Source organism: Vanellus vanellus (genome assembly GCF_965231255.1).
Source record: "Vanellus vanellus genome assembly, chromosome: 1".
NCBI lineage: Eukaryota > Metazoa > Chordata > Aves > Charadriiformes > Charadriidae > Vanellus > Vanellus vanellus.
The window spans coordinates 46,147,223-46,159,686 of NC_138905.1; the positions used below are offsets into that span (position 1 = coordinate 46,147,223).

The window sequence follows — 12,464 nt, forward strand, 5'->3', positions numbered from 1 at the left end:
TGCCGGCGCTCGCCCTCCCTTCCCCTCCTGCCATCACCCTCCCAGGCCGAGCCCCCATAGCGGGGCTCTGCTGCCATCAGGCTCATCGCCTTCAATAGCCATACGCTGTTGTTTCCCAATGCGTGTGAAGAACAAAATCCAGGTTACTGCCGTTCATGAGGTAGTGGTATGAAAACAAAGTCCCGCGTGCAGTGGGAAAGTGTGTATGTGAGAGAAACATGTGCAAAACCTAAATGCAAATAGTAAGCTTCCTTAAATAAATAAGTAAACAAATAATGTTCTGCCTGTAAGTCTAGTTTGAAATGGTTGTTTATAATAACTGAAAATTAAGTTTACAGTAATAGACTTTTTCTTCTTTTTTTACTTGTTTAACAAGGAATATGTTGCCCATTTCATTAATTTGCCTTACAGGTAAACATACTGGAAACGTAAAATAATTTAATGATAGAATTTCCATTCCAAAATCAAATTCATATCTCAAAATATATATATTTTTAATAATCGTACCATTACAAGCATACATATATGCACATAATTTTATTGTCTCTGTTAAACAATGGACAGTGTAAAAAGCATATTTTTAAGAAGAAACTCCTTCTGCTCACATTTAAAAAATAACTTCTGAAGCCAGCAGAAAATTGTAGGGGAAAAAAGTGACAAGATTGATACTTCTAAATTTCTCATATGCTGTTCATTTTGGGGATGAAAATTATAACTATTTTTTTTTTTTTTTGTATGCCTATACAGTACTTTTGTCTCTTACTCACTGTATCATAGAGGGAAACTGAACTTAATACTAGGGTAAGAAGAGGAAAATGGGTTGGGTGATAATCTTCCAGCTTTCCATTGATATACAAAATATATGCCTACAAACCTTCATTTCTGTTGAACAGAAAATCTCTTGCAATTCTACTGAATTTGTGCAAAAGGAATTTAACTGAAATGCCGGTTGGAATACATATAGGGCATGAAGTTACTTTACATATACCTATGAAAGTAAAGGAAGTCTATTCAGAGGGAAGTGTTTGTGTATGTGTATGCATATGCAAAAGAGGATTTCTAGTTCTTAATAACCTTTCTACTACTATCTTGAATGCAATAGAATACTTTTTTTTTTTTTAAGCTTCATTAAGCCATTAGTTATTCAACAGAAACTGAAAAATCTTGCATTATTTTTTTGTAGTCTTTCCCTGTGTTGGATACGTCCATATCCAGCATGAAAGCTAGGTGGTGAATGGTGTGGGCTTTGATATTATGAGACCACATACAAATTGCTTATTTTAAGTGTAAACTCTGAAGAGCTCCCTTGCAAGTTCAGCCCATCCTTGTCATGCGCTTCTATGGGAGGCTTTTACCAAAACTACTGTAATGAAAAAATGTGTCTTGTATGTGCTTACAAGAGGTCAGTTAGATTCGCGGTTTCGGGTTTTTAGTCTGTGCCTTTGAAATAGTCATTTAATAGAAGTTTAGAACAAAAGCACCCTTGCAGTCATTTCCAATTACTGCATTTTGGCCATAATATATCCTAAGTGTATCGTAGTCTCACATGCTCTTTATTTTTTCTTAGCACTTATGCCTCAGTATTTGATAAAAAATAATTGGCGCATGCAGCCCAGTGTTCACCCACAGCAACAGCAAATCAAAATGCTATCTGATCAAGGAACAAATTATTAAGGATTAACTCACAATTTTTAATGGGTAGCAGTCAAAGAGAGAAGCTACATAAACAGAAGCATTTGATGATCTCTCCTTCTTTTTCAAGAAACTAAAATGTGAGGTTGTCTTAGCAGTTGGCTATTAATGCATTAAAATCTAGAGAATTTAACAGATTAGATGAATGGCTGATTCCAGTGTTGTATTTTTCTTTTCTGACTGTTATACCTTATGGCTCTGAGTCTTTTTTTGCCATTTAGGATGATTTAAACTGCATTAATTTAGATTACATAATTACATAATCTCCATTTGAAGGTTTGTCTGGTTCTGAACATCTCATTTCCCATAGTATTCAAATGTATGAATTCTGTATCCTTAAATAAATTCTAGATTTTTATAGACCAGCAGAATTTTATTATTATTATTTGTATTTATAAAAAAAAAAAAGAGGGGGAAAAAAAAGCTCTTGCTAACATTAATAATGGGTTGGTGGTTCATCACTACTTTAGATACGGATTAAAATTTGTTTGTTCTGCTGGCCTTTTCTCAGGTCCAAATAAGCATAAATGAAACTTATGCATATAAGGATAACTTGTGACCCTGCTTGTCTTGAAGATAGGATCTGTGGCCTGGGATTTAGGAAACTTGAGCTCAGTCTAAAGACTTGAATTCTTGTTTGGAAGCTTGTTTTCTGAAAGTCTCATGAAAATCTCAGAGGGTAAATTCCTGGCAGCTCTGAAAGCATTTGAGATTTTCATAGCAATTTCAGTGTAGAGAGGATTTCAGTTGCTGTTTTATACTGTAGATGGAGAATGTATCATAATATGACTTTAATAAGGTAGTTTGTACTTCAAAAATACATATAAAGTGGCCCCCTATAAATAACTTCTCTGATGTCTTGAGACTGCACTGCAGGTAATTTTTACAAATAAATCTCAAAGCCAACTTCTCAAAGCTATGTAACAGTGCTGATTTCAGCTAGATTTCATAGGGTAGTAAATCAGCATAAACTGAGATCTCTGTCCATGCCTTTTAAAAAAAAACAACAGAGAAATCCACGAATTTTAATACTGTGAAGTACCAAGGACAGAGCTGTAGAAAAAACCTAGTTTCTTCTGCCAAACTAGACAAAGTTCACTACATTAACAACAAACTATTTTTAGTTTTTTAGCTTCTCAGTTTTTGTTGTCTTATGATTGTTACCTAAAGCTCATGTGTTTGTTTGTATTGTTTCAAATTGCTTCTAATTAAAGTCTAAAGTGAAATTGCTTATCAGTAAAAAGACAGTTTTGCATACATTATTTCACTTGTATTTAGGCGTACCTCTGCTTAGAGTATATTTTGTCATCCATATTAGTAATCTACATCACTTTGAGTTTCTCAGCCTATTTTAAGGATGCTCTCAATCTCACATAAACATCGAATATTCCTTTAAAATGGTACTAATTACTTTAAATGTTGTATTTTAGGAGTATACAATATCCTATAAAAGATAATTTTCTACCAAACAGCCATCCCCTTTCTTCTCTCCCAAAATATCTCATTTTGCCTTTAGTGATGTAGGGCTTTAGTGATATAGGAATATATGGCTGTGTGTACAAGTTAATTTCTTTGAATAAGTTGTAAGTATGAATTTCCATAAACTTTACCGTGGCAAACTTAGGGTATTATTTCAATAAATGTGGATTTTTTAGATTTCTCTTAGGTAAAGTCTTCAATAGTAGCTGAAATTTAAATTCTGTGAAGTCTGGGATTGCAGAAGTGTTTTGTATGCAAAGTTTAGCTCCACATCCTTGGGTAAAAATCAATATGAGCAAAGTTCTTCCTTGTCTGTTGTTAGCCTGTATAACATCTGAAATTGTGTTCCCTCGGCTTCTGCCTTTTAAGGGTGCTGGCATAAAAATCTCCTTTGCTGAGCTATCAGAGATGAAAAACACTAAAAGCAGGCTAACCTACTAACCCATGTTGAACTGTATTTGAACCTGCCCCAGACAAAGTTGCTGCACCACTTCACGTAGTCGGAAATGAGTCAAGGTTATGGTTCCTCTTCCTTGATAGCCTACAAGTTTTTCTAGTGCAGGATGTTGACTTAAAAAGCAAAGAGGATGTGTCGTCTGCTGTCCAAGTACTTGATTATTTTTTTTTTCTCAGCTGTGAATCTAAACTTGTTATGAACCTGTTTGGAATTAATCTGTGCTTTGCCAGCTAGTTCTTCCTCTGTCAAAGACAGTGGCTGAAATGTGTGTCTTACTGTAACCAAAGTTGTCTTGATAAAATCTTGCTGTATTGTGAGACTGGCTCTTGAGGTAGCACCCAAAGGTCACTGGTGTTCGGTGGTGTCCTGCAGTGCAAAGTTCTGCTCTGGGACTCTTTGTAGGGCCTCTATAAAGTAGATATTTTTGTTAAGAATGCTGAGAGCTGAAATACATTCAGTGACCTAGCGATTCAAGTACATGCCTCAGTATTTGAAATTGAGTGGTTGTTAGTCCTTACATAAACTTTGTCCATTTTCTAAAACGAGGAAAATAATTGTCGAACTCAGACTGAGTGGGAGACATTGCCATTCAGTTTTGTAAAAAGCCCCTCTTGTAAGAGGTTCTCTCCAGCTCTCAACCTATGTTGCTTGCTGGGGAATGTGAGGGGGAATAGATGTCTTGTTTGAGGACTGCCCAGTGTCCAGAGGAGGGAGAAAGGCAGGAGCAATGCTACTCCTCATCCCTATGACAGCCCTCCCTCTGTCAAGGAAATGAGCATTGTGAGAATTGATGCAGAGCTGAAATGGTAGTAATCCCAACTGAACTGCCCCAGCAGCAGAGAAAAGAAGAGGACTATACTCGCCAGCCAATTTGCTTGCATTTGGAAAGCTCTTCCCTAGAACTGGGAGAACACGATGGAGTTTTGACTGTGCTGTCTGAAAGACTAGAAGTTGTTTTGGGGATGATTGTTTTATTTTGATTTTTTCTCACTAATGGGGTTATGGATGACTGTGCTTAGTGAGCTCTGCAAAAGGGATGGTCATTTTGTGTTAGTGCCTACTGGGTATGTTTAGGTTCTTATTGATTAAAAAAGTAGGATTTATGTTCCATTTACATATTTGCTAACAGGGTGTTATTGGAAAACATTAAACATGTTCCCTGTTTGTACTGTTCCGTAATGATTGGCTTTCTTGTTAATGAAACCTAGTTGTAGACTCTTAAAAAAGATTAGCACTCATTTGGTTGAGTAGCTAAATGGCTTACTTACATAAACCCAAAACAAAATAAAACAAAACAAAACAAAAGAGACTTAATTAACAGCCAAACTTAATGTTTTAATGTACTGGGCTGCTGCAGCATCCATACCTGTCTTTCTACCTGCTAGTTTTGCAAATTACAGTGAAAGAGTTGCCTTAGGCAAAGCACATCCTCGATTGCTGCGTGGCTGGGGACACATCTGTGTGGGGAATAAAAGAGGATTTTCTTCCATTTCTTTCTTTGGCAGCATAGCATTTAGGTAAATATAGTTCTTTGTAGATAATCCCACCTGAAATCAATAGGATGAATATAGCTTGAGGCATGGATGAACTACAGGCATGGCAAAATAATAACTAACAGGCCCTGCATTAGCTGTTATCAACCAGTAAACAAAATTGATTAAATTATTTCAATACTGTACCTGGCTTGAAAATGTTATAAATATTTCACTAACGTACATGTTTACCTTAATGACAGTTAGGGTTCCTGTGTATTGTATTTGGTCAATTTATGACAGCTTTAGTCACTGAGGAGTTTGTTTGCTTTGTAAGTAGACCAGCTGGCTTTAATAGGACTACAACAGGAAGAAATGAATATGTAACTTGAGAAAAAACAGTAGACTTTCTACTGCCTTTTATACTTTGTGACTGAGAACAGTTTTGTGCCATTAGTATTCAGTGACTTTAGGTCAAAATTAAGGCAGAGAAGGAAGCCAGGAAGACTTTTCTAGTTGTTGGTCAAGCAGGATAGGTAAAAGTTGGCAGCCTAAAGAATTCCAGATGGTTGCAAAGAACTCATTTGGGGGAAATGTTTTCCTGCACATATTTAAATGAGCAATTCTATCTATAGAAGTGGTGTGCATCATTTCTAGGTAGCCAGAACTTGCTTCTTATTTTTTTTTCTTCTTTTTATTTTTCTTCCTATCAGTCAAACAGGATTCTGACACACTTCCTAAGTCACTGGGGGAAGTCTGCTACTCTTGCAAGCAGTCAGCACATGTCCTCCATCTCATAAATGATTCACACTCCACTGTAAAATTAGCTAGAAGCAATGCAGGCAAAAAAAAATCCTGTTGTAAGGTTGTTCCAGAATCTTGCTGCTGTGATAGTTAGAACTTGTCTCCTAATTAATCCTAAACTAATTCATGGAAAATTTATAACCATTTGCTTTGTGTTCTGTGGTTTAAGTAGCTTTTTCTTTTCCAAGTAATTTTGTTCTCATGCGTTTCTAGAGAGAAACTTTACTCTTCCAGAGTACTTGTCTTACTAGGCTAAAGGAGCCACTGACTTCCTCCTCACCCTCCTTCCGTCTGATAGACTTCACGTTTTCCCAGTTATGTCAGTAAACTTTCTTTGAATGGAAGTTGCATGTTTCAATTTAAATTTTAATTTGTCTGCCTCACAAATGGGAGGTGGACTGGAGAGAAAAAGACATTTTGGAACTACAGACTTTAAGCAAATGCTCCTGTGTTTCTTTTTTAGGAGGCATTATGGGGTTATGCTTTTTTGTTTATGTAGCTTGATATTCTTAGCAACTGTAGAACGTTTATTAGAAAGTGCCAGAAGGCTTTAAGCTCTTCATCCAAGTTTATCACTTGAGTTTACTCTTCTATATCACGCATTCTTATTTCAAGGACATGCTTTCCTTTGTTCATCCCTGTGTTAGGAAGAAGGAATGCTTTGTGTCTCTATAACTACAAAAGATAGGTACGTACTCAGCACGTGCCAATTGCTGTGCTCCACCACTGGCTTATGTTCAATGCTTTGCACTGTATCGCTGCTTTTGTATTTGTTCTGTTGGCTCCTTCTCCCCTCTGCCAGCAATCTCCAAAGAGCAGTTATCATTTTGAAGTGTAAACAAAGAAGTGGAAAAGTAGGTCAAGAGCAGATCACTCCTGGCTGTATTGGGTTTGTATTACAAGGTTTTGGTAGTAGGGGCCTACAGGGGTGGCTTCTGTGAGAAGCTGCTTGGAAGTTTCTGCCATGTCCAAGAGAGTCATTGACAGCTGACTCCAAGATGGACCCGCTGCTGGCCAAGGCTGAGCCCATCAGCGACAGTGGTAGCACCTCTGTCATAACATACTTAAAAAGGGAAAAAAAACCCCAACCCTGCATGACAGCAACCAGGAGGGAGGAGGCAGAGAAACAACTCTGCAGACACCAAGGTCAGTGAAGGAGGGGGAGGAGGCATTCCAGGTGCCGGAGCAGCCTGTGGTGAAGACTACGGTGAGGCGGGCTGTCCCCCTGCAGCCTGTGGAGGTCCACAGTGGAGCAGATATCCACCTGAAGCCTGTGGAGGACCCCATGCTGGAGCAGGTGGATACCCAAAGGAGGCTGTGACCTCGTGGAGAGCCCATGCTGGAGCAGGCCCCTGGCAGGACCTGTGGCCCTGTGGAGAGAGAAGCACATACTGGAGCAGGTTTGCTGGCAGGACTTGTGACCACATGGGGGACCCACACTGGAGAAGTCTGTTCCTGAAGGACAGCACCCCATGGAAGGACTCACATTGGAGAAGTTCATGGAGAACTGTCTCCCGTGGGAGGGACCCCATGCTAGAGCAGGGGAAGAGTGTGAGGAGTCCTTCCCCGGAGGAGGAAGGAGAGGCAGAGACAATATGTGATGAACTGACTGCAACCGCTGTTCCTCATCCCCCTACACCACGCAGGGGCAGGAGGTGGAGAAAACTGGGAGTGAAGTTGAGCCCAGGAAGAAGGGAGGGGTGGGGGGGAAGGTGTTTTAAGATTTAATTTTTATTTCTCATTACGCTACTCTGGTGGAATTGGTCCTTCTGTCTCCCTGTCCTTGTCTTGACCCACGAACCTTTCATTATATTTTTTCTGCTCTTGTCCAGCTGAGGAGGGGGAGTGATAGAGGGGCTTTGGCAGGCACCTGGCCAGGGCCAACCCACCACAAGGAGGAACTTCCTTATGCAGACCACTGGGACCAGTGAGTTACTGGAGACTCAGCAGTGCCAGCAAGGTGTGAACTCCAGCTGAGGGATGTTACTCCTTTGCATCTAGAAATTGGTCACTCAGAGCAAACTTTTCCCCCCCCATGTATTTGCCACTTCTTTTGTCTATAGCAATGTGAGGTGAAAATCAACTATATTTCCTCTAAAAGGAAATGCAGTAGAACTAGATATTTGCTGTGCTTTACAAATGCAGCCCTGAACTTTTTAAAGATGTCTTCAGTGTAATAAAGCAAAGGAATAAGCATGACAAACAAACTTTAAATTGTTTGATTCTGCAATTAGATAAATTTACTAGCAAAACTGGAAAGTTTTGGCTAAACATTTAGTCTTTCTTTTACCCCACAAAAAAAGATGGAAATATGCATGCACCAAACCTTTTTTGGAAAGAGTTTACCTTTTCTACAGACTAACCATTAATCAGTTATCACTCCTTTCCAGGTAAGTGGAAAGGAATTAATTTTTGTCTAAAAGTTTTGAGAGCCAGTAGACAAGGAAGTACAGACTCCATCTGGCATTGCCAGTTGCTAACTTCAACCCTAGCAATCAGTTGAAGGGAAATGGGTTGTCTAAGGAAGGAAGGAAGGAATTGGGACTATCAAAATGGGGCTAAAAAACAGATGCTAAGAACTTCAAGGAGGTCATGGACTTTCATCAGTATTGCCCATGGGTTTCACTTCATCTGCCTCTGGCCATGATTCTCTATTCTATAGCTATTCAGCTCATTTCTTGCAAGCTTAACTGACTATGGTAATTATGCAGCTATTAGTTCCCAGCTTATGACACCAAAACTTCTTTCTGTACAACTGCAGTCAGTTTGCTTGAAGGACGTTTTGCAATTCTCTAGTTGAATTGGCATAGAAAATTTGTATTTTAAATTTTTCCCTTAATGTATTTTTATAAAGACACTTCAGTTTTACTTTTAGTGATTTTGAACTAACTTAGAGTATCTGATGAAAATTTTCTAGCTGGAATATAGTAAAGCATGTGAAAATAAGACATACCAGGGGCATACCGAACTTTCCTTTCATGGCTTTGGCCTCTGTTCTGAAGTGAAAGAGACTTCAAATGAAACTCCAATGAAAAAGGAAATGTTTCTGTGGCAAAATAACCCATACTTGACCTATTTCTGAAGGAGAAGGAAAGAGTGTATAATCAAACTTCCAGTTCAAACTTGTTGAAGAGTTGTTAATATAACTTAACAGACTGCAAAGGTAGAGTTCAACTTCTCAGCTTCTTTGGAAAGAACTTCAAGTGCTGAACAGACCCTTTTGGTAGTATTTGCTCTAATGACCTCTTGGCAACCATGTAGTGAAGGACACGTTCCCTTCAGATGTTACTCACTTGAGCCCATCTCTTTGCTTCATGTTTGTCTTGACAATGGTGAGCAATTTTCAGGACCAACAGCTTTCAGAGGACACCTCAGGATTTTCTGCCTGAACTCAGCGTTGCTGGAGCAGCCAGCGGAGAGACTCGAGAAGGAGAGCCATGCTCTGTTCCCAGGGCCCTTCCCTTGGGCTGTTGTTCCTTCACCAGCCTTGCTGTCTCTGCTGACCAGGTCCAGTGATTTAGCAACGTGGTAGCAAGGCTGAACTGTGCTGTATCTCAGAATCTCAGGGCTGTCTCTCAGATGTAATGCCTAGCTGAAAATCAGAATGATTTTTGTCTTGGGAATGGCTTAGAAGCTGTGAAATGCTGCAATGGAAAGGCGAATACAGGACCCGAGGGCTTGTGGATTTTCTTGAACTAATTTTGAAATAAACAGTAGTTAGTCATTTGATGCTGGGGCTTATTTTGTGTTTTGCTCAAAAGGTAAATATTTATAAGAAGGTGGCGGTGTTTTACTTGTAGAAACTGGAGACAAAAGCAAATATTGAACTATTGCTCATTTATATTCCTTCTGTGCAATGGATGAGACAGTAGACCTGTGGAAATAATAGTGAGCAATAATGTAGTTAAAAAACAGGATTATAATACATGCTCTAAAAAGAGAAGTGGGACATTCACAGGCAGTATTCATTTTGGCAGTAACTAAATTTGAAGTGTTTGGTTTTAGTTTTAGTTGCATCTTGTGAGTAATTTGGATAGAGGTTGGTGAGCCTATTTATATGCCTGCATTTTGTTTGAGCTTAAAGCGAGAGAGGATGTGATTTTTTCGTCTTGGAAGTGAAACATATCTGCTCTTTAAACTCTTCTAATAGTCACTGTAAATTCAGGAATGCTTTGCCAGTTTAATGCAGTGTTCATCATCTTAACGTTTTATCTATTTAAATAACTATTTATCCCTTCATAGGTGAACATCCAAGCCAGTTATCTCTCAGAAGCATACCCCTCTACATGTTAATTGTATTCTACTAAAAATATTCTTTTTTCAATTTTCCTTTAAGCCTTTTCCTGACTTTCATTAATCTGAAACTAGAACGAGACACTCATAAATCTAGTAATTTTTGTACTGTCAGAAGCCACAGGGAAAACCAGCGATCAATCAGGACCAATTTCACAAGGAGAAGAGGCAGTTTCATGCCTTGTCAAGGTTTATTTAGGTTATATCCTTTTTTTTTTTTCCTTCTTTTTCTTCTACCAAACCTCATAACAAGTAGAAATAAAGCATTAATTATTTGCTGGAATTCAGCAGTCAGTCTTGCATCTGAGCAGCTTAGGTTTTTATGTATATGTACACATATATATAAAAATGTGTGCATGTGTGTGAGAGACAGAGAGAGAGTGTCTGTTAATGGAACAATTAAAAAAAAAAAATGTCTTCTGGAAGACGACTTGAAAAAAACGCCCACCTTAAAGTATGAAGTAGTTAATCAACAATGTCAGTCCTAGTGCATGTAATGAACACACAAGATTAATTTGGTAATAATTATAAATAAAAGTTCTTTTAATCAAAAAAGCACAAATGTCATACACTTACCAAAGTAATTTATTTTGTTCAAGTTGACCAATTATTGTATTATTTCTCTTAATATGTGAAATTATTTACTCCAGAACTAAAATAAGAATGGAATTTCTTTGATAAATTTGTCCCAAAATTGTAGTTTTGTTTTTTAAAAAAGTAAGAAGTAGCTTAAATGTCAAACCGTGCAACTCATTTATTTTTGTTAATTCTGCTGCTATCAATAGAAAAACTGGATCAAGATACCGTAATAATAATGATTTCCTTGGAGTAATTGCAATCTATAAAATTTTTTAAAGTAAACAAAATTCAAGTTCTAGAAAATTTAGACAATGTTGTACCTGTCTTGACAATCATACATCTTGCCAGCTGCAAGACACTTGACAGTAGTTAAAAACCTTGGTGCCATGCCCAAAAGTGTTCTGAATGCTATTGCCTCACTCATTGGTCATATTATTGCAAGTACCAACTGACTGTAAGTTCTGTTAATATTAAAAGTGATTTACTATCTAATCTAAGTTTAGTTGAGAGACAGTTTCAAAAGCAAGGCCATGTGGTGCTGATGGAGGGACAGCGTAGAAAAAAACAGCGTATATTCTTTCAATCTGTTGAATCCTAATTCAGTGATAGGAAGCAAACAATGTAAACGGTGGTTACTTCTTTAACTGCCCTACTCGTTTCTTCCACCAAAGTCTACTGGTCTAATTCAAAAAGTTTTCCTGAGAATATGGAGGGGAAAAAAAATCTCTGATTAGAGACTGGAGATGGAAAAAGTCCAACCTCTTTTCAGTTCAAAAAGCTATCAGCAGATAGAAGCATAGAGGAAGAAGAGAAAATTGCTGTAGATTAGGGAAACTACAAATAGATGTGATAACCCTCCCACCTAAAAGAAATAGCTACATTTATTTTTTCGTGGATACTTTGAGGTGTATGAAGAGGGACATCTACCTCTCGATAATAAGGTCAGAGTCTGCACTCTAAAGTTACAGATTTTTAAGGATTTTTAAATCTTTGTGGTTTTAATACATTTGCATGTGCTTTTTTCAGTCTCCTAAAACTTTTCGAACTGTAACGCTTTGAGCATTCATTTAAGCATACAATTGCGAACTCGTGTCAATGATGTCCAAATCACTTATTTCTCAGAATTTTGTGGGTGGCTGGTGTAATTTATAATTCACAAGAATGCTTCTCTTAAAAGCTTTAATTAAACCTCATGGACTATAAAACTAACTGAGAACTGGAAGTATTCAGTATAATTTTCTGTACCACTTCAGATACCTCTTCAGTTATTAAATTTGTTCAGAGCACAAAGAAGACAGGAAAAAAGTGAACTGATGTAGGTGCTTAGCCATATGGTGAATAATCTAGTGAAATTGCTCAAAAAGGACTGGTTAAGGTGATACACGTGAAGTGTTAGATGATTAACTTTATTGTGCATTTCAAATAGGTCAGCTTCTTTCAAGTCAAGAAAAGACCAGGCTGAACATGAATGACTTAGATGAAAGAGCTCCACCATACTCTGTCCACTGTAAAATGTCTCACAGTCTGCCATTTTCTCAACTGAGTAAATGAGTCTTCTGGTTTCTAAGGAAGCCGAAACTATTGCATTTAACATCTGCTTTGTTAAAGCCATAAGGATGCACCTGATGTCTATGAATTAAACCTGTTTTCACACCAAATATTTTTCTCACTGAATTGTTAGTAACATC

General features: G+C 37.9%; 1 protein-coding gene across 1 annotated transcript in view; it reads left to right on the top strand.

The window, feature by feature from the left end:
* The window catches only part of TMTC2 (transmembrane O-mannosyltransferase targeting cadherins 2), a 258,797-nt gene that overhangs the window by 173,721 nt on the left and 72,612 nt on the right, over positions 1 to 12,464 (top strand). The gene's annotated exons all lie outside the window — the stretch shown is intronic.